Below are 20,811 nucleotides of genomic sequence, written 5' to 3'. Positions count from 1 at the left end.
ATCGGTGTTATGTTCTCGGATTTTGCGTTCCTTACACGGTTGGGTTATAATGGGAACCCCTTGACAGTTCGCCTTGAATAAAACTCCTCCAGCAAGGCCCAACATTGGTTTTACCATTCGCCACCTAGCCTTTTCTTTCCCTTGGGTTCTGCAGATTCAAGGGTCATCTTTATTTAAACCCCCGGGCCAGTGCTCCTCTGAGTGTTGGTCCAACTTGTCAGCCGCCGGTGGCTACCAGGGGCAACTCTGGGCTGGCCTACCGGAAGTTTGGACAATCCGGTGTGCCCTGAGAACGAGATATGTGCAGCTCCTATCGGGATTTGTCGGCACATCCGGGTGGCTTTGCTGGACTTGTTTTACCATTGTCGAGGATGTCTTGTAACCGGGATTCCGAGCCTGATCGGGTCTTCCTGGGAGAAGGAATATCCTTCTTTGACCGTGAGAGCTTGTGATGGGCTAAGTTGGGACACCCCTGCAGGGATTGAACTTTCGAAAGCCGTGCCCGCGGTTATGGGCAGATGGGAATTTGTTAATGTCCGGTTGTAGAAAACCTGAAACTTATCTTAAATAAAATACATCAACTGCGTGTGTAACCGTGATGGTCTCTTCTCGGCGGAGTCCGGGAAGTGAACACGGTGTTGTAGTAATGCTTGACGTAGGTTGTTCTAGGATCACTTCTTGATCATAGTTTCTCGACCGCGCTTTGCCTTCTCTTCTCGCTCTCATTTGCGTATGTTTAGCCACCATATATGCTAGTCGCTTGCTGCAGCTCCACCTCATACCTTTTACCCTTCCTATAAGCTTAAATAGTCTTGATCGCGAGGGTGTGAGATTGCTGAGTCCCCGTGACTCACAGATACTTCCAAAACCAGTTTGCAGGTGCCGATGTTACCGAGCAGGTGACGCAATCAAGCTCAAGGAGGAGCTCAATGAAGATCTCGTTCGTTATGTTGTTCCTTTTCCAGTTGATCAGTAGTGGAGCCCAGTTGGGGTCGATCGGGGATCTGTGTAGCATTTGGGGTAGTCTTCTTTTATTTTGGTTCCGTAGTCGGACCTTGATTGTATCTGGATGATGTAATGCTTTATTCATGTAATTGTGTGAAGTGGCGATTGTAAGCCAACTATGTATCTCTTTCCCTTATGTATTACATGGGTTGTGTGAAGATTACCTCACTTGCGACATTGCTTTCAATGCGGTTATGCCTCTAAGTCGTGCTTCGACACGTAGGAGATATAGCCGCATCGAGGGCGTTACATTGGTATTGTAATTTGTGGTGTGATATTGATATTTGCGGACGGGCGACAACGGCGCAAGAGCAGACCCCCCAAAGTTGACCTGTAAAAAGTATATTCTATGAATATCATTTTATACGGGTCCGTCATGCGGTGTCTCCCTCTGCGGTCGTCCGCGCCGGCCCGCAATACCGTTTTCCGCGAACTGCAAACACGTTTTGCGGGTCAGCGGGATGCGGGGTCTGCTAGAGATGCTCTTACCCTTTAAAGTGGTCAAACCCATAAAAAAGTGTTACAGTAGCAGATCTCGTAAAACTCATTCGACCCTTAAACTTTTTAAAAGGCACTGAAAATCCATCCGCGAGAACCTCATATGTACAGTTTCGAAGGCAGTATGCAGTTCAACCCATAAATCGATCAAACCTTGTCGGAGCAGATGTGCCACCATGAAGCTGGCTGGAATCTACTCGAAACTCACCGGAATCCGTCGCGGCACACCAGAATTTGCCGCGGCCGGTCCGCATTGTGGCCGGCTCGACCTCCACTGCGATGCGAGGCCGTCCACAGGTAGGGCGGAGCAGGCCACCAGCGGCTCGAATCAAGGAGGGGCGGCACTGGAGAAGAGGGGGAGGGGGCGCCAGGGAGCTCGCGCGACCACGCCAGGGAGAGCGGGAGAGCGCGCAGGGCGGTAGATGGTGCCAGGCTACATCAGGGACGGGCAGGCGCACGGTCGGGGCGGGGGGCGCCGTGGCGGCCGAAGACGGGAGGAAAAAGGAAAAAAGGCTATGGTGGGATATAGTTTTATTTAGGGAGTCTGCTTTGCCCCGGGCAATTTCACACTGTAAAAATGGTTTACAATCACCTTATACGCGTTTTTAAAAGTCAACTTTTAAGGGGTCTGCTAGAGGTGCTCTTAGACATGCTACTAGCAAAAGAGTCTGTGTGTTGCAATGGGAGAAAAAAATACCACACGCCCCGAACACAATAACCATGACTCAATACCCCGATAGGCCCACGTGCTTTATTTCAACATGACATTTTATCAGTCTTGTCATTTATCCTTCTTCCCACTCTCGCCGACGGACATGCATGGTTATAGATGGTTTCTTTCGTCTCCAATTTGTTTTTGTTGAGGTGTTCATTTTCAATTTGGATTGACACCGGTACAAAAGAAAGACAGGCCGTGCACTACTGATTAATGTTGCACCCTAAACAACATTTTAAAAATTATTAACATGTGAAACAACATCATATTTAAATTCTACACATTTTTCTAATAAATTTTCATATATAACATGTTAAAATTGGAGTTAGGGTTTAAAAGCTATGAATATTTTTTTAACATTTGAATCTGTCTCTAAACATCATTTAAAAATGGTTAACGGGTAAAAATAACATCATATTCATATTCTACACATTTTATCTAATCAATTTTCATATATAATATGTTAAAGTTGGAGTTACGATTTAAAAGATATGAATATTTTTAAAAAACATTTGAATATATAAAAAATATTATTTTCTAGACGAACAACGGGTTAATTAACCAAAATCTCAGGGGGTTTTCGACAAAAAGCTAAACATTTTCATTCTCGCTTAAAATAGTACCCGGAGTTGATTAACCGAAACCTTAGGAGCTTTTCCGCAAAACAAGAAATATTTTTCTGCTCCCACTTAAATCAGGACCGCGGGTGCATATCATAAAAGTGCAAGGACTTTTCTATAAAATATGCAACGACGGCCAGAAACAGTCCGTGCTTGACCCCGTCCAAAAATATGTGATATGGCATTGATTGTTTTTCTTTTCATCATTGTTCAATGACACATGCTTGACCCCCTCCAAGAATCAAATGGTTGATCCAAATCACCAAATAACAACTCAGTAATACTTCCTCGGTATCAATATATAAAATATTTTTTAACACTATGAATTTGGCAAAGGGATTTATGGATTACAAAAGTGATGTTATTTTTTGAGACAAACAAAACTGATGTTGTGGCACAGGGTTAAGAGCGGAACATACTTGGCCAAACGGCCCGACCCGGCCCGTGACGACACGCCTAATAGCCGGGCCATGCCGGCCCATGGGCGGGAGGTCGCAGCCCAGGCATGGCCCAGCTACTAATCAGGCCAGCCCAGCGGCATGCCATGCCCACTAGTTCGTCTGCTATTTGACGCACTGGGCGTTTTTAGCCCATTTTTACCTGTTGGGCTATATAGAGATGTATAGAAAAATAAAAAAACTGTAATCGGGTTGTGTCGTGCCAGCCCGCGTGCTCAGGCTAGCAGCCTAGAGTGTGCCGCATGCCGGGCCCGGCACGTTTAGCCCGTGCGGTGCCTGGACCATGACGAACCGTGCCGGCGTGCTCACGGGCCGACCTGGTTAGCCCGGTCTATTTGGCCGGCTATAGAGCAGAAGGCGAAGAATTCTGCTTCAGTGGGAATTGATCATAGCATACCCATGGGACCGTACAGTGGACAGAACCCAAGCCCACTTATATATACATATATATATGGATTCAAGCCAGATGCGGCAAGAAGGTGATGACCAAGCTCGATCGCCATTGCTATCTTGCATGCTGCTTCGCCATCTTCCTCCAGGTCACCCAAAGACACGTCCTCGTCGTTGCCTGCTATTGGAACGTGCGTGCTTTCTGCATGGACCACCCGTGTGGCCGTGTCCTCTTCCAACCATTCATCCCCATCATCATCACCACTGTCATCGCTATGAGCCTTCTGAATCACAACTCTTGGTAGAGGTCACTCAATGGCCGTTCCCGTTCATCTTCTCATTTGCTACAAATGGCACACACTGCTCATTTGCTACAACATTATCTGTGGGGAAGTCGGGTGTGCTTGTGCTAGATTGTGACAACTCAGTGGCATCTTTTAAATATGGGCAAAAGTTGTACAGGCACGCAACCACTCATGTGTAATCTGAAGAAGCAGCTCCACCATCACTGACTGTATCTTTTGATAGTGCTTCCAGATGAATTGGTTCAAGTATACCATAATCTGGTGCCAAAAGATGTGGGTCTGCGGAAGAATCCTCATCTTGTAATATGCTGACCACCTCTACATGTTCATTGCTCTCTAGCTTTGTTTTTAGAGAAAAGGCCTACGCCCAACTTTATAAATAAAGCCACAAGGTAGAGTCAAAGAACAACACCGCGAACGAACCGAAGCATCATCAAGTACACCCACACGCGGGTAGACACGAACGAAAGAACCCGAAAGTACGAGGGATACATGGCACCCTGCCAACGCACGACACGCAGGCCGGAGAAAAGTAAAACGACATAGCCATCAACTAGTCGATGGAGGTCCAAAACGCCTAGACACCATAATCCTGTCCAGATAGAGACAACGCCGAGGCCCGAACTTTAGATATGAGAAGACTAAGAGTGTCCCGGTCCTCTGGCTTAGTCAATGATCTCCACTGCTGCAAGAAGATAGAAGATTTAAATAAACAGTCAGCAGGTTTAGCAGGGAAAATATGTTCAATCGTAAACTTGTTCCTAGTAGTCCATAATGACCAACAGATGGCACCCAGACCAACCCAGAAAACCCTCTTTGTAATGCCAACCAAGGAATTGGCAAGACATCTCAGATCAGTAAAGGAGGAGGGGTCCCAGGTGACCTGGAGCCAGGATCTAACGCAGCTCCAAACAAGCTTAGCAAGCACACAATGAAAGAATATATGGTTCGTGTTTTCCAAAGCACCGCAGAGAGAGAGAGAGAGAGCAGAACTCCGAGCCCGGGCCCTTTCACTTCCGAATTTGATCGGCAGCAGGGAGGCGCCCTCTGAATGCTTGCCAGAGGAAATTTTTTATCTTTGGTGGCACTCGGCCCCGCCAGATATTAGAGAATCTATTTGTAGGGGAGCCACCAATAAGCTTTGAGTACAGAGACTTGACCGAGAAGCGACCAGAGGTAGTGAGAGGCCAAACCACCGAATCCGGAATCTCTGAGAGCGTGGGGAATAAGGCAGAGAGTCTTTGCCAGTCTTCCAACTCTTCAGGCGAAAGGGAACGATGGAAGGCCAGGTCCCAATTATTAGCCGACAACTCCGTGATGGAGATATTCGGGTTAGAGCAGTAAGAAAAAAGGGTAGGGAAGCTCACAGAGAGAGGTGAGTCTCCACACCACCAATCAAGCCAAAAACGAACCGAGGAACCATCTCCTACAATGAATTTAACATGCTCAAGGAAAAGCGGGCGGACCCAAATAAGATCCTTCCAGAATTGCGTTCCATGCCATGCCATCACAAACATCGGGCTAGAGTGAGGAAAGTACTTGGCTTTAAGGATAGAATACCATAACGTACCGGCCCCACTAGACATGATCTTCCACCACCATTTAATCAAAAGGCATTTGTTCATGACGAAAGTGTTAATGTGAAGGAAATATGCCCTAGAGGAAATAATAAAGTTGTCATTTATATTTCCTTATATTGTGATAAATGTTTATTATTTAGGCTAGAATTGTATTAACCGGAAACTTAGTACATGTGTGAATACATAGACAAACAAAGTGTCCCTAGTATGCCTCTACTTGACTAGCTCGTTAATCAAAGATGGTTAAGTTTCCTAGCCATAGACATGTGTTGTCATTTGATGAACGGGATCACATCATTAGAGAATGATGTGATGGACAAGACCCATCACTACTAGGGAAAACCCTAGTAGTAGCGCGGGTAATTACCTAGCAGTAGCGCGGGGGCCTGCGCTACTGCTAGGGCGCTACAGCTAACTTTTAGCAGTAGCGCGGGTGGTACCCGCGCTACTACTACTTAGTTGTAGCGTGTGTCAGGGCCCCACGCTACTACTAACAAATTGAGAATTAAAAAAATAAATTCCATCCATGGCGGCTACTTTTGCTGGGCATCGTCCTCTCCATCCATGGCTGCTACTGGTCCTGGAGGGGATGAAGTTGTCCGTGGTGATGGTGCTTCCCCACCCAACTTGTGCCCGCACCTCTCGTCTACTGCTGCTACAAGAGAAGAGAAAATTATTAGAAAGAGGAATAGAGAGATAGCGAGAAGTAGGAGGAGGAACTCACCGGTGGCCGCCAGGGTTGGAGCCGATGCCCGAAACCCTAGATGAAGCTCGGTGACCCGCTGCTGCTTGTCGTGGGACCCTTGACCCAGCGAGGAGGTGCAAGTGGCTGCATCCATGGAGGATCCGGCCGCCGCCATGGATGACGCTCTGCTGGTTTCCGTCTCCTTCCACCAGCGGAGAAGAAGGAGGATGAAGGGGGAGGGGAGGGGTCTGCAGTGCCGTCGAGGATGGAGGATGGAGGGGGGAGAGGAGGTCGCCGGATTTGTGAATGCCGCCGATGTGCGAGGCCGGCACTGGCGGTGGGTGAGGAAGGGAATGGCGAGTGGGAGGAGAAGGGGAATCAGAAGAGTGTGGGTTTGGATTTGGGCTTCGGCACACTATGTGTACATATGTCTTGGTGGGTCGATAGTAGTAGCGCGGGTTTATACCCCTCGCTACTACTATGGCATGTCCCGGGTGGGCACGGTAGAGACCACTTAGTAGTAGCGAGGGTTATAAACCCGCGCTACTACTATCAACCTAGTAGTAGCGCGGGTTTATACCCCTCGCTACTACTATGGCATGTTTCCGAGGGGCACGGCAGAGACCACTTAGTAGTAGCGCGGGTTTATAAACCCGCGCTACTACTATCAACTTAGTAGTAGCGGGGGCTATAAACCCGCGCTACTAGTAAGTAGCAGCAGCGAGGGGTATAAACCCACGCTACTAGTAAGCGTCTGCCTATAAGCTTTTCCCTAGTAGTGCATCTGTTAGCTTAGCATAATGATCGTTTAGTTTTTCTGCTATTGCTTTCTTCATGGCTTATACATGTTCCTCAGACTATGAGATTATGCAACTCCCGAATACCGTAGGAACACCTTGTGTACTATCAAACGTCACAACGTAACTGGGTGATTATAAAGATGCTCTATAGGTGTCTCCGATGGTGTTTGTTGAGTTGGCACAGATCAAGATTAGGATTTGTCACTCCGTGTATCGGAGAGGTATCTCTGGGCCCTCTCGGTAATGCACATCATTATGAGCCTTGCAGGCAATGTGTCTAATGAGTTAGCCATGGGATGATGCATTACAGAACGAGTAAAGAGACTTGCCGGTGACGAGATTGAACTAGGTATGATGATACCGACGATTGAATCTCGGGCAAGTAACATACCGATGACAAAGGGAACAACGTATGTTGTTATGCGGTTTGACCGATAAAGATCTTCATAGAATATGTAGGAACCAATATGAGCATCCAGGTTCCGCTATTGGTTATTTACCGGAGATGTGTCTCGGTCATATCTACATAGTTCTCGAACCCGTAGGGTCCGCACGCTTAACGTTCGGTAATGATTTGTATTATGAGTTTCATATTTTGATGAACCGAAGTTTGTTCGGAGTCCCGTATGAGATCATGGACATGACGAGGAGTCTCGAAATGGTCAAGACATAAAGATTGATATGTTGAAAGGTTATGTTTGGACATCGGAATGGTTTCAGATAGGTTCGGGCATTTTTCGAAGTACCGGGGGATTACCGGAACCCCCCGGGGGGTTAATGGGCCTTCATGGGCCCTAATGGAAGAGAGGAGGCGGCGGCCAGGTGGAGGCGCGCGCCCCCCAAGCCCACTCCGAATTGGGTTAGGGTTGGGGGCGGCCCCCCTTTGCTTCTCTCCCTCTCCTCTTTCCCCCTTTCTCCTTGTAGGAATAGGAAAGGGGTGGGGGTCGAATCCTTCTAGGATCGGGAGTCCAAGTAGGACTCCCCCCCTGGCGCGCCACACCTTGGCCGACATCCTCCTCCTCCCCCTCTTTATATATGTGGGGAGGGAGCACCCCAAAGATACACAAGTTGATCTTTTAGCCGTGTGCGGTGCCCCCCCACTACTGCAGGATGGTCCAAACGCGACAGTCGAATCAGAGACCCTTCGACGAAATTGTGTGCGATGCAATAATCACAAACGATGGTGTAAAAAACTGTCAAAAATGTGCAAAACGTTTGCGATGACAGATGCATCAAACACGGTTCAGAATTTAGTTGCGTGTGGGATGCAGGGCATACGGTTCATCTCAATGAACTGTTTATGATGAGGAGGCACAAAAGAAACGACCAGCCATATGAAGGAGTGTGGGATATACAACATACGGTTCACTGGGATGAACTGTGTGTGATTAGGCAACACAATGGAAACGGTTCAACTGAACAAGATGTGTGTGATACACGGCAAACAGGTCCGTAATCTGAAATGTGTGCGAAGACCAATAATAACACAGACGATTGCTGCTAATAAGCCGTGTGAATTGCTCTGTCTACAGTAGAATAACATGTATATATATATAACTGAAATAAACATCCAATTACATAAGTGACTATACAGATCATTCGCACACACCTCAACAAATAATTGCATGTATTCTAAAGTAGGAGAAACGATCGTCTAGTCATCTACTTCTTGTGACGCTCCCGCCACTGCTATGTAGCTCGATCCCTCGTCTGGGTCAGGCATAAGACATTTCCTCATGTCAACGATCCGCTTGTACATCTCGTAGCTTGTGTACATGTCCATGGCCGCGTACTTGACATGTTATTCATCTAGTCTCTTATGCCACACACTGTGCCAGGCGTTCTTGTCCTTATTGCTCTCTTGCTTCATCTTCGCGTAGTAGGGGTCGATGATGGCCAAGGCAAGGTCAACCAGGGAGTTCAGTTTGCTTTTGTCGGTGCCCCGGACCTTGTAGTGGTGCTGGATGTTGACAAGATTCGGGCATTTCAAGTCCGAAACCTTGAGCGCTTTTAGATCGTTGGTGGTGTCCACCGTAGCGAAACTGTAGTCGGAGCTCTTGATAAACCTGGAGAAATGCTCGCAAGGCCTTGTGGCAAGGTGGAAGTGGTAGACGAGGACATCATGTCGCACGCACAACTGGACGACGACAACCTTCTGATCGTGCCCCGCACGACCGATGGTGTACTCGAGGTCGAAGCCGACCACTCGATACTTGTCCTCGGCAAGGAACTGCTCCATAGTTTGCATGGAGCTCTCCACCGAGACCGGATCATTCGTGTACACCACCGAGAGGGCCTTCCCCCTCACGTGGGTGTCCACTACGTGATGCGTGGTGAACAGCCCGCCGTTGTTGTCGTCGGCCACTGGGAGCGCCACTGGAGCCACGGGGAGCGCCATTGGAGCCACGGGGAGCGCCATTGGAACCGCTGGATGTCCTCTCTGTATGTGTCCTCGTGGGTGTGCTTATTGTGACGTGTGAGACGAGAGATGAAGGTAAATGGTCGCAGGAATAAAAGGGGTACGGGCGGCGTGGATTCTCTGCGCGTCCGCATGGTAGTTTTTGCAGCGGGTAACTGCATCATCGCGCCACGCCCGGTGCAACCGCTTGCACACGAACGTGCGTGATCGTGCGCCGGCCCAAAACACTGACAGTGCAAGTGGGGGGACGAGGGCAAAGCACCCGGAGGGGCGCGCGAGCAGAGTGCGCGCGGCGGGACACGAGCAGAGCGCGCCGCGGCCGCCTGAACTACAAGCAACCACACGCATGAAGCAGTTGAACACGCAGCAAATGGTCGCATACAAGCCGACCGACAATTGCGTCGCTGCGTAGAGAGCGGCCGTGTGGTACCATGTCCGTCTAGTCTATAGTCTCCTTTATATTCCGTGCCATACTTTGCCCTCAAATTTAACCAACAAAATGTTAATGCATGTTTTGAAAATTATATGATTAGAAACTATGTTCAAATACAAATTCAATTATATAATCTTTGGCGACATGCATTCGTATTTTATTAGTTAAATCATACTTATAAACTAGGATGGTGGTATAGTAGGTAATTAAATCACAAACATTTTTTTATTAACTGTATGTGTACATGGTCTTTCATCCTCCTCTCACACGTCTTGTCACCCCGCTGCCGCAGACGGCTTATAGCGCAAGCTTGCGCAGCGTGCGGGGGCGTTCTTTTTGCCAAATGATGGCGCCAATGAATCATCGGTGAGCCCATTCCCGTGCAACCTCGCAGGTTCCCACGCAAGCTTCCCGCCCGACTCGGTGAAATCCCCCAAAATCCCAATGCTTACCGGCTAGCTATAAAAACCCTCACGGCCGGCGAGTCCTGCGTCGCATTTTCCCCTCCATCCCTGTAGCTTATCTCGTCTGCTTCTCCCACATTCGCCAATGGCACTGGTCCATGGTCATCGCTCAGCCACTCCGCCGTCATCGGAGGACAGCTCCAGCTGGGAGGCTACACCGCGACGGCGGCGCAGTCCCCGGCGTAGTCTACTGCACATGGCGTCCCTGTTGGGTGTGCGCGGAACACCCACCACATGCTCCGCCGCCGGTGCCTGTCGGCTGCTGTTGCCGGCCACCGTTGCCGCCACACCACCATCGAAAGCCAGGGCCATCGCCCGCTCAGCTGCCGCGGCCCGAAGGTGGGAGATGGCCGTCGTGGTCGCCAGCCCACTGCCGGCCACTATGGCCATCACCCACTCCACCATCGCGGCCCGAAGGCAGGAGGTGGTGGTTGTGGCCGCCACCCCATCATTGGCCGCCAGCCCACCGTTGACCGCCAAGGTCATCACCCGCTCCGCCACCGCCACCCGTAGGCGGGAGGCGGAGGTGGATGCCCGCACGTGCGACAATGACATTGCACGCTACACCGAGTTCTTGCGGGAGGAGGAGCGCTTCATCGAGCACGCAAAGAGCCTTACCGCCGCTGTGGCAATGGCACACGCCGCCTTAGAGGCGAGGAATCAGGAGATCTACAAGGAGAACCACCGCTTCGAGAGGGGTCGTCTGGAGTGGCAGAGGGCGTTCGAGGTGAGCGTCGCTGAAGCTGCATTAGTGCTACCTCTTGAGCACTGCGTTGGTTTTCCCCCGAAGAGGAAGTGATGATGCAGCAAAGTAGCGTAAGTATTTCCCTAATTTTTTGAGAACCAAGGTATCAATCCAGTAGGAGGCTACCCGCGAGTCCCTCGTACCTACACAAAACAAATAAATCCTCGCAACCAACGCGATAAGGGGTTGTCAATCCCTACACGACCACTTATGAGAGTGAGATCTGATAGATATGATAAGATAATATTTTTGGTGTTTTTATGATAAAGATGCAAAGTAAAATAAAAGCAAAGTAAAAGGCAAAGGAAATAACTAAGTATTGGAAGATTAATATGATGAAGATAGACCCGGGGGCCATAGGTTTCACTAGTGGCTTCTCTCGAGAGCATAAGTATTCTACGGTGGGTGAACGAATTACTGTTGAGCAATTGACAGAATTGAGCATAGTTATGAGAATATCTAGGGATGATCATGTATATAGGCATCACGTCCGAGACAAGTAGACCGACTCCTTCCTGCATCTACTACTATTACTCCACTCATCGACCGCTATCCAGCATGCATCTAGAGTATTTAGTTAATGAAAACAGAGTAACGCCTTAAGCAAGATGACATGATGTAGAGGGATAAACTCATGCAATATGATGAAAACCCCATCTTGTAATCCTCGATGGCAACAATACAATACGTGCCTTGCTGCCCCTACTGTCACTGGGAAAGGACACCGCAAGATTGAACCCAAAGCTAAGCACTTCTACCAGATTGATCTTTCTTGCAACGGGAGAAGTGCTTAGCTTTGGGTTCAATCTTGCGGTGCTCGATCCCAGTGACAGAAAGGGAAACGACACGTATTGTATTGTTGCCATTGAGGATAAAAATATGGGGTTTATATCATATTGCTTGAGTTTATCCCTCTACATCATGTCATCTTACCTAATGCGTTACTCTATTCTATTGAACTTAATACTCTAGATGCATGCTGGATAGCGGTCGATGTGTGGAGTAATAGTAGTAGATGCAGGTAGGAGCCGGTCTACTTGTCACGGACGTGATGCCTATATTCATGATCATGCCTAGATATTCTCATAACTATGCTCAATTCTATCAATTGCTCGACAGTAATTCGTTCACCCACCGTAATACTTATGCTATCTTGAGAGAAGCCACTAGTGAAACCTATGGCCCCGGTCCTATTCTCCATTATATAAGTTTCCAATCTATTTTACTTTGCAATTTTTACTTTCAATCTATATCATAAAAATACGAAAAATATTTATCTTCTCATTATCATATCTATCAGATCTCACTCTCGTAAGTGACCGTGAAGGGATTGACAACCCCTTTATCACGTTGGTTGCGAGGTTCTTATTTGTTTGTGTAGGTACGAGGGACTTGCGTGTGGCCTCCTACTAGATTGATACCTTGGTTCTTAAAAACTGAGGGAAATACTCATGCTACTTTGCTGCATCACCCTTTCCTCTTCAAGGGAAAACCAACGCAGTGCTCAAGAGGTAGCATTAGCCTGCGCACTGGACGACGCTCGCACGCCTCCCGTTCAGTCAAGGTCAAGCAGCTTTCCGCACGGCACCTCCTACAGCCATTAAAACCAAGACACGTGGCGTCACGTGAATGGTTAACAGAATTTTGGATTCACTAGAATTTAAAAACCAGGCATCTCAATGTTTTGCCGGCAATCAACGGTGCCCTGGTGTTTGAAATTCATTCCCATTTCTTGCATGGGACCTAAGCATCCACCCAAGGACACATATTTGATTTTTCAACCAACTTATATGCACTGGAGCATGTGCATGTAGTTCAAATTTGAATTATACACATAAATGCATTGAAAACTCAGTTAATCCATAGAAATGTCCAAATGAACCCCGAAAAATCACAAAAATTCACACAATACTCCTGTTGTCCTATGTTGACACGAGAAAAAAAATTGAAAGCAATAAGAGGCAATGGATATCATTTCGTCCACAAAGGTGGGGCGTTCCCTACCTAAAACCATCATGCTTGTTGTGAGAAGCATATACCCAAACCTGCCCCAAATGGGACAAAATTTGTACCACGACATGTTGATGCCGCTCCATAGTAGCATGCCAAGTTTCATGAATTTCAGACGAGTTTTGGATTTACTAGAATTTAAAAATCATGCATCTCAATGTTTTGCCGACAATCAATGGTGCCCCGGTGTTTGAAATTCATTCCCATTTCTTGCATGGGACCTAAGCATGCACCCAAGGACAGATATTTGATTTTTCAACCAATTTATAATCACTAGGGCATGTGCATGTAGTTCAAATTTGAATTGTGCACATAAATGCACTGAAAACTCAATTAATTAAAAATGTCCAAACGAACCCTGAAAAATCACCCAACACTCCTGTTGTTCTATGTTGACACGAGAAAAAATTGAAAGAAATAAGAGGCAATGGATATCGTTTCGTCCACAAAGGTGGGACGTTCCCTACCAAAAACCATCATGCTTGTTGTGAGAATCTTCGGTTTGTGAGAAGCATATACCCAAACCTTTCCCAAATTGGACAAAATTTGTACCATGACATGTTGATGCCGCTCCATGATAGCATGCCAAGTTTCATGAATTTCAGACGAGTTTTAGATTTACTAGAATTTAGAAACCATGCATCTCAATGTTTTGCCGGCAATCAACGGTGCCCCGGTGTTTGAAATTCATTCCCATTTCTTGCATGGGACCTAAGCATGTACCCAAGGACACACATTTGATTTTTCAACCAATTTATATGCACTGGGCATGTGCATGTAGTTCAAATTTGAATTATGCACATAAGGGCATTGAAAACTCAGTTAATGCATAAAAATGTCCAAATGAACCCCGAAAAATCACAAAAATTCACACAACACTCCTTTTGTTCTATGTTGACACGAGAAAAAAATTGAAAGCTATAAGAGGCAATGGATATCGATTCGTCCACAAAGGTGGGACGTTCCCTACCGAAAACCATCATGCTTGTTGTGAGAAACTCCGGTTTGTGTGAAGCATATACCCAAACCTACCCCAAATGGGACAAAATTTGTACCACGGCATGTTGATGCCGCTCCATAATAGCATGCCATGTTTCATGAATTTCAGACGAGTTTTGGATTTACTAGAATTTAAAAACCAGGCATCTCAATATTTTTCCGACAATCAACGGTGCCCTAGTGTTTTAAATTCATTCCCATTTCTCGCATGGGACCTAAGCATGCACCCAAGGACACAGATTTGATTTTTCAACCAATTTATACGCACTGGAGCATGTGCATGTAGTTCAAATTTGAATTATGCACATAAATTGCATTGAAAACTCAGTTAATGCATAAAAATGTCCAAATGAACCCCGAAAAATCACAGAAAATCACACGACACTCCTCTTGTTCTATGTTGACACCAGAAAATAATTTGAAAGCAGTAAGAGGCAATGGATATCGTTTCATCCACAAAGGTGGGACGTTCCCTACCGAAAACCATCATGCTTGTTGTGAGAAGCTCCGGTTTGTGAGAATCATATACCCAAACCTACCCCAAACGGGACAAAATTTATAGAACGACATGTTGATGCCGCTCCATGATAGCATGACAAGTTTCATGAATTTCAGACGAGTTTTGGATTTACTAGAATTAAAAAACCATGCATCACAATGTTTTGCCGGCAATCAACGGTGCCCTGGTGTTTGAAATTCATTCTCATTTCTTTCATGGGACGTAAGCTATAGCGACCAGACCTCAAACAGTCTGATCTCTGTGCTCCGGTGTCATCCCTGGATCAGTAATGCTGACACCCCACATTACTCGGAGGATTTATAGCAGAGTAGCAATCACACACTTATTACATCGAGTGTCTCAAAAGAGAACTTATTACAATAATTATGGCTTAAGGCCATTTAATAACGATAACAACGGAAGGCTTGGAAGATAAGTGAGTCCTTCAACTCCAACGGCATCACTGAGTATAGGACCACGACCTAAAAACTCCTTAATCATCGTCTGAAAAGTCTGCAACATTAACGTTGCAGCCCGAAACGGGTTAGCATATGGAATATGCTGGCAAGGTAACACATAGAGAGTAATGGAATGAAACAACTATACTATATGCATATTTGGCTGGTGGAAAGCTCTATGGTTACAGTTTTGCGTAAAGCCAATTTTTCCCTACTTCAAAGGAATAAAATTTAATCACTACCATGGTGGTTGTTAAACATTGAGCATGGTTGACAACATTCTCAATCCCAATTAAGTATCATCATTAAAACCCAACAATATTAATTAAAATAACATGATGAGATTCACATGATAATCCAATTACTAGATACTCAAGATGTCCATAACCGGGGATACGGCTAACCATGATTAGTTTATTACACTCTGTAGAGGTTTGCGCACTTTTCCCCACAAGACTCGATCGCCTCCGTTTGGTTTCTCGCACTACATGGTGTTTGAGAAGACGGATGACCGAGACATAGTCTTTCAGAACCGCTAGCACCTTACGATGGGTAGACCGTACCACCTACATCGCCTACATCTACTAGTCTACCACTGTAAGAGTTCGCACGACTTAGTCAACTATGCTAGAGCCCATAATAGCTTGTGGCTGCACACGGAAGTTTCTAGTATGAATAGTCTCATGATCCCTTTGAGCCTGGGTGGCGGTCCAAAACAAAATAGGCAAGTCCTGGACTACCCAAGTGCCTCAATCCACCCAGATGTGTGTTTAAGTTGCCACCTTAGATAAACCATTAATTAACAATCTCACATCTGTCATGGATTTCACTCACCCAATCCACGTCTACTAGCATAGCATGGCATAATAAGCAAACGTAGAAGTAACTCCCAAAGGTTTGATAATAAACAGGTAATAGGTACTACCTCATCTACTTCTCATCCCACAATTTAATTAGATCCTAATCATGCAATGTGTGAGGATTGATCTAATGCAATAAAATTGGGTAGTAGAAAAGGTATGATTAAAGTGTTACTTGCCTTGCTGATGATCCGCGAAACCTAACGATTCGAAGTAACAGGCGGCGCACTCCAGGTACTCTATCACAGACAAACAAACAAGCATACAATAAGTACTCATCTAATGCACAGGTAAAACTCAAATAAGAGATCTAACCAGAAGGTTCAACTTAAGAACTCCGGTTGGCAAAAAGAATCAAATCGAACGAAACAACTAAAGACAAACGGCGAAAGAAAACAACTTCATTCTACTAATCTCGACCTAGGGCAAATTTTACAGTAGCAAAATCTTGTTTAAGTTGGTTAAACAGATAGAGGGTTTCGAGACGAAACTCTAGGCGCTTGAATCGCCTGATTCCGATAAACGAGCGAAAAGTTAAACTAAGACGAAAATCGGATCAGGAATCGCGATCAGGAAAATCGCGGATTTAATCCGAGAAAAAGAAAAACGACGAACGCCGATTTTTCTCTCTCTCTTTTTTTGGCACGGAAAACGAGGCTCGACGAACCTCGGGCGGCGGGATCGTCGTCGTCGGTGGCGGCGGCTCCGGCGGCGCGCGCGGATTGAGGCAGGGCTGATGGGCTCGGGCGGCTTGGGACGACGCTATTTAAAGGCTGCCTCCGGGCGGTGTCCCGCTCGGGTACGGCCCAAAGTCGGTTCGTTTTTTTAATTATTCCGCTCAGAACAAAAATAGAAAGAAATACTAAACGGACTCCAAAAATTCCGAAATAAATTTTCATGAGCTTCTAAAATCAAGCCGCACAAGGTGAACATTTATTTGAGACCTAAATGCAATTTTGAAAAACACACATTTTTCCTAAATTCAAATAAAACACCGAAGAACTCCGAAATAAAATCTTATTTGATTTTTTTATTAAATCCTCAATATTTCTTTATTTTGGGAAAGTCATTTTATTCCCTCTCTCATATTTTTGTAATAGAAATAATTTATGATAAAATAAATAAAATCAAATGATCCTAGTCTCAAAATTTGAGAGAACTCAAATATGAAAATAACGAAATCCCCAACTCTCTCCATGGGTCATTGAGTTGCGTAGAATTTCTAGGATCAACCAAAATGCAAAATAAAATATGATATGCATGATGCTCTAATGTATAACATTCCAAATTGAAAATTTGGGATGTTACAAACCTACCCCCCTTAAGATGAATCTCGCCCTCGAGATTCGGGTTGGCTAGAAAATAGGTGAGGGTGGTCTTTGAGCAAATCTTCCTCTCGTTCCCAGGTGGCTTCATCCTCCGTGTGGTGGCTCCACTGAACTTTGCAAAACTTGATAACCTTGCTGCGAGTAACTCGGCTGGCAAACTCGAGAATCTTGACTGGTTTCTCCTCGTAGGTCAAATCATTATCCAACTGAATAGTTTCGAAAGGCATTGTATCTCTCAACGTTATGTCAGCCATCTCCGCGTGACATTTCTTTAACTGAGAAACGTGGAAAACATCATGTACTCCTGACAATCCTTCGGGCAATTCCAACTTGTAGGCTACTTCTCCCATACGCTCCAAAACTCGATAGGGTCCTACAAATCGTGGTGCTAACTTCCCTTTAACTCCAAAACGCTTTGTTCCCCGAAGTGGAGATACTCGAAGATAAGCTCTGTCTCCGACTTCGTAAACTGTCTCCTTGCGTTTAGAATCTGCATAACTTTTCTGTCTGGATTGGGCTATCCTGAGCCTATCGCGAATCAATTTCACCTTCTGTTCAGACTCTTTAATCAAGTCAGGACCAAACAACTGGCGGTCTCCAACTTCGTCCCATGATAACGGTGTCCTGCACCTCCTTCCGTACAAAGCTTCCAAAGGGGCCATCTTTAAACTGGTTTGGTAACTGTTGTTGTAAGAGAACTCTGCATATGGCAAATTATCGTCCCAACTAGATCCATAATCTAGTGCACAAGCTCTCAGCATATCCTCCAAAATCTGATTGACTCTCTTGGTCTGTCCATCTGTCTATGGATGAAAAGCTGTACTGAATTCTAGCCTGGTTCCCAAAGTTTCGTGCAATTGCTTCCAGAACTTTGAGGTAAACCGGGTTCCTCTATCTGATAAGATACTCCTTGGAACTCCATGCAAACATATGATCCTGGTCATGTATATCTTTGCCAACTTAGCACTGGTATAAGTGGTCTTTACTGGGATGAAATGAGCTACTTTCGTCAATCGGTCAACTGCAACCCAAATCGAGTCATAGCCTGAATGACTCCTGGGCAATCCCATGATAAAATCCATGCCTAGCTTATCCCACTTCCATTCGGGTATCTGCAATGGTTGTAACAATCCTGCTGGCTTCTGATGCTCTGCCTTTACTCTCTGACATACTGTCGGTGTTCTGGGAACGGGGGTCCCCAGACTTGCCTGCCTGTGGCCTGCGGCGTGGCTCAAAGGGGGCCTAGCACGGCCCATCTTCATCAACACAAGACTCAAGACCCTCGCGAGGGGCCAAGCCTCGCGGGGCGGATGACACGGACCTTCCTCAGGCACGGCCTCGTCAGGCTGGCTCGCAGGAGGCGGAGAGATCAAGGCAGGGTACCCCGCGAGGTGCCCGTGATGCAAGCCATGACGACTCGGGGCGCCAGGCGGGTGCCTGCCCGCGCAACGTCCTCCTTTCCTCTTTGGTGCAAAGGGGGCAAGCACAGCTGCGGAGTACCGAGGCATCAGGCAAAGGTTGCCGTTTCGGTGCAACGAGACCAAGACCAGGAGGACTACGAGACGGAGGTCACCGTGGAGCCCAAGACGGTGTCATCACCAGAGCTTTGCGTAGGCAAAGCCTGCTTTTGTCAGGATAGCTTGTACTAGCTGCCCCCCTTCAAATTAGCCCGCCATTGTTGGCTCCCTTCCCGCTCAATATTTGGGAAGAGGACCAGGGCCTCTATAAATAGGACTAGCCACCCGCACAGCAAAGGGGGTTCCGGGTTCGGTCAAGAAAGAGAGAGAGAGAGAGAGAAAGGTGGCTGAACTCCTCCCAGCAGTTCACCGCCCAAGCCAAGAATAGACCCTCGCGAGGATGTTCTTCCTTGTATTGTTCATCATCATCAGCCCCAAGAGGCAATCTATCCACCACAAACTAGAGTAGGGTATTACACCACAACGGTGGCCCGAACTAGTATAAACCCTGCGTCTCTTGCGCTGTTCTTTCCTTAGTTTAGATCCTTGCGAGACAGAGAGGTAGAAGGTAATCTCCACGCGCACCCCGGTGTTCGAACCTTAAGGGTCTGCCGGAACCCGAAATTCGACATTTGGCACGCCAGGTAGGGGTGCGCCGGAATTCGTCTCCCACCGCCCCGTTCTCCTCCGACCGTCGCATCCATGTCTGACGCTCGTCGGGCCCGCGCCGAGCGCCGGGCCGCCATCGCTTCCCGCGTCGCCTAGACGGCGCCCGTCGGCGGACGTCCTCGTCGTTCCCCGTCGCCCGCCATCAACGCCGCCACCGGCCCGGCGGGGGGCGAGCAGTAGGCGTCGTCTCAGCATCCATCCGTGCGCCAAGACGGCCACACCGCTACTCCATCGCTCGCACTAGCTGGTTCTTCGTCCCGCGCGCTCCGCGCCCCCTTGGAGGCTTGAACTGCGCTCCTCGTAGCAAACGAGCTCCTGCGCTGCCGCCCCGCCGACGACGTCTACAAGGAATGGCTCGACCGCGTCGCCGAGCTCGTCCGCACCGCGGGGGGGCTCTCGTGCGCCGCCCCATCGCGCTACACCAACACCCCCGGTTGTCGCAGCCCTCCTGGGTGGCTCGCAGGCGCCGCCCACAAGTCACCACGTCAAGCCGTTCGTCCGCCGGGTCAGTGCCACTTCCATGCGGCAGGGGGCTCCCCCGGATCGGACGGCGCCCGAGACCGGCCTGACCTTCAGTTCAGAGGACCACCCCACCAACTCGGCCTGCTCGGGCGCGCTCCCCATGTTGTGCACCCCCACTATCTACCAGGTGGCCGTCACCAGAACCCTCGTTGATGGCGGCGCGGGCCTCAGCATGCTCTCGGTCGAGGCCTTCAACCTCCTCCGCATACCCCTGGGACGGCTGCAACCCAGCCGGCCCTTCTCAGGCGTCGGGGGCAAGTCATCCAGTTCCTTGGGGCAGATCCGGCTCCCCGTGACCTTCGGCACCTACGACAACTTCCGCACGGAGCTGGTTGACTTCGACATCGCCCCCATCGGCCTCCCCTACAATGCCATCCTCGGCTACCCAGCGCTGGCCCAATTCACGGCCGCGGCGCACCCGGCGTACAACCTCATGAAGATGCCCGGGAGCAGCGGTGTCCTCACTGTGCACGGGGACACCGGGGACGCGCTGCGGGCGCTCAAGCTTGCCTTCAAGACGGCGGCATCGGCACAGCCGGCCGACTTGGAGACCCCCGGGCCCAAGGGGGTGCATCTGCCAAGAAGAAGCAGTTGTTCACCCAGGACAAGGCAGAAACCAAGCAGATACCCGTCGATGAAGACGGGTCCACCAACGCCACTTTCACCATAGGCGCCCACCTCAAACCCGAGCAGGAGGAGGCCCTGGTCGGGTTCCTGCACGCAAACAAGAAGGTATTCGCTTGGGAACCAAACCAGTTGGCAGGGATCCCCAGGAGTGTAATCGAGCATCACCTCAACGTGTGCCCCAACGTGTGCCCCGTGAAGCAGAAGGCCAGGCGGCAGTCCGCAGAAAAGCAGGCCTTCATCATCCAAGAGACCCGCAAATTAGAGG

The sequence above is a fragment of the Triticum dicoccoides genome, chromosome 4A (genome assembly GCF_002162155.2).
Source record: "Triticum dicoccoides isolate Atlit2015 ecotype Zavitan chromosome 4A, WEW_v2.0, whole genome shotgun sequence".
Classification (NCBI taxonomy): Eukaryota; Viridiplantae; Streptophyta; class Magnoliopsida; order Poales; family Poaceae; genus Triticum; species Triticum dicoccoides.
The sequence above is the reverse complement of the archived record's forward strand: the minus strand, read 5'-3'. Positions refer to the sequence as shown.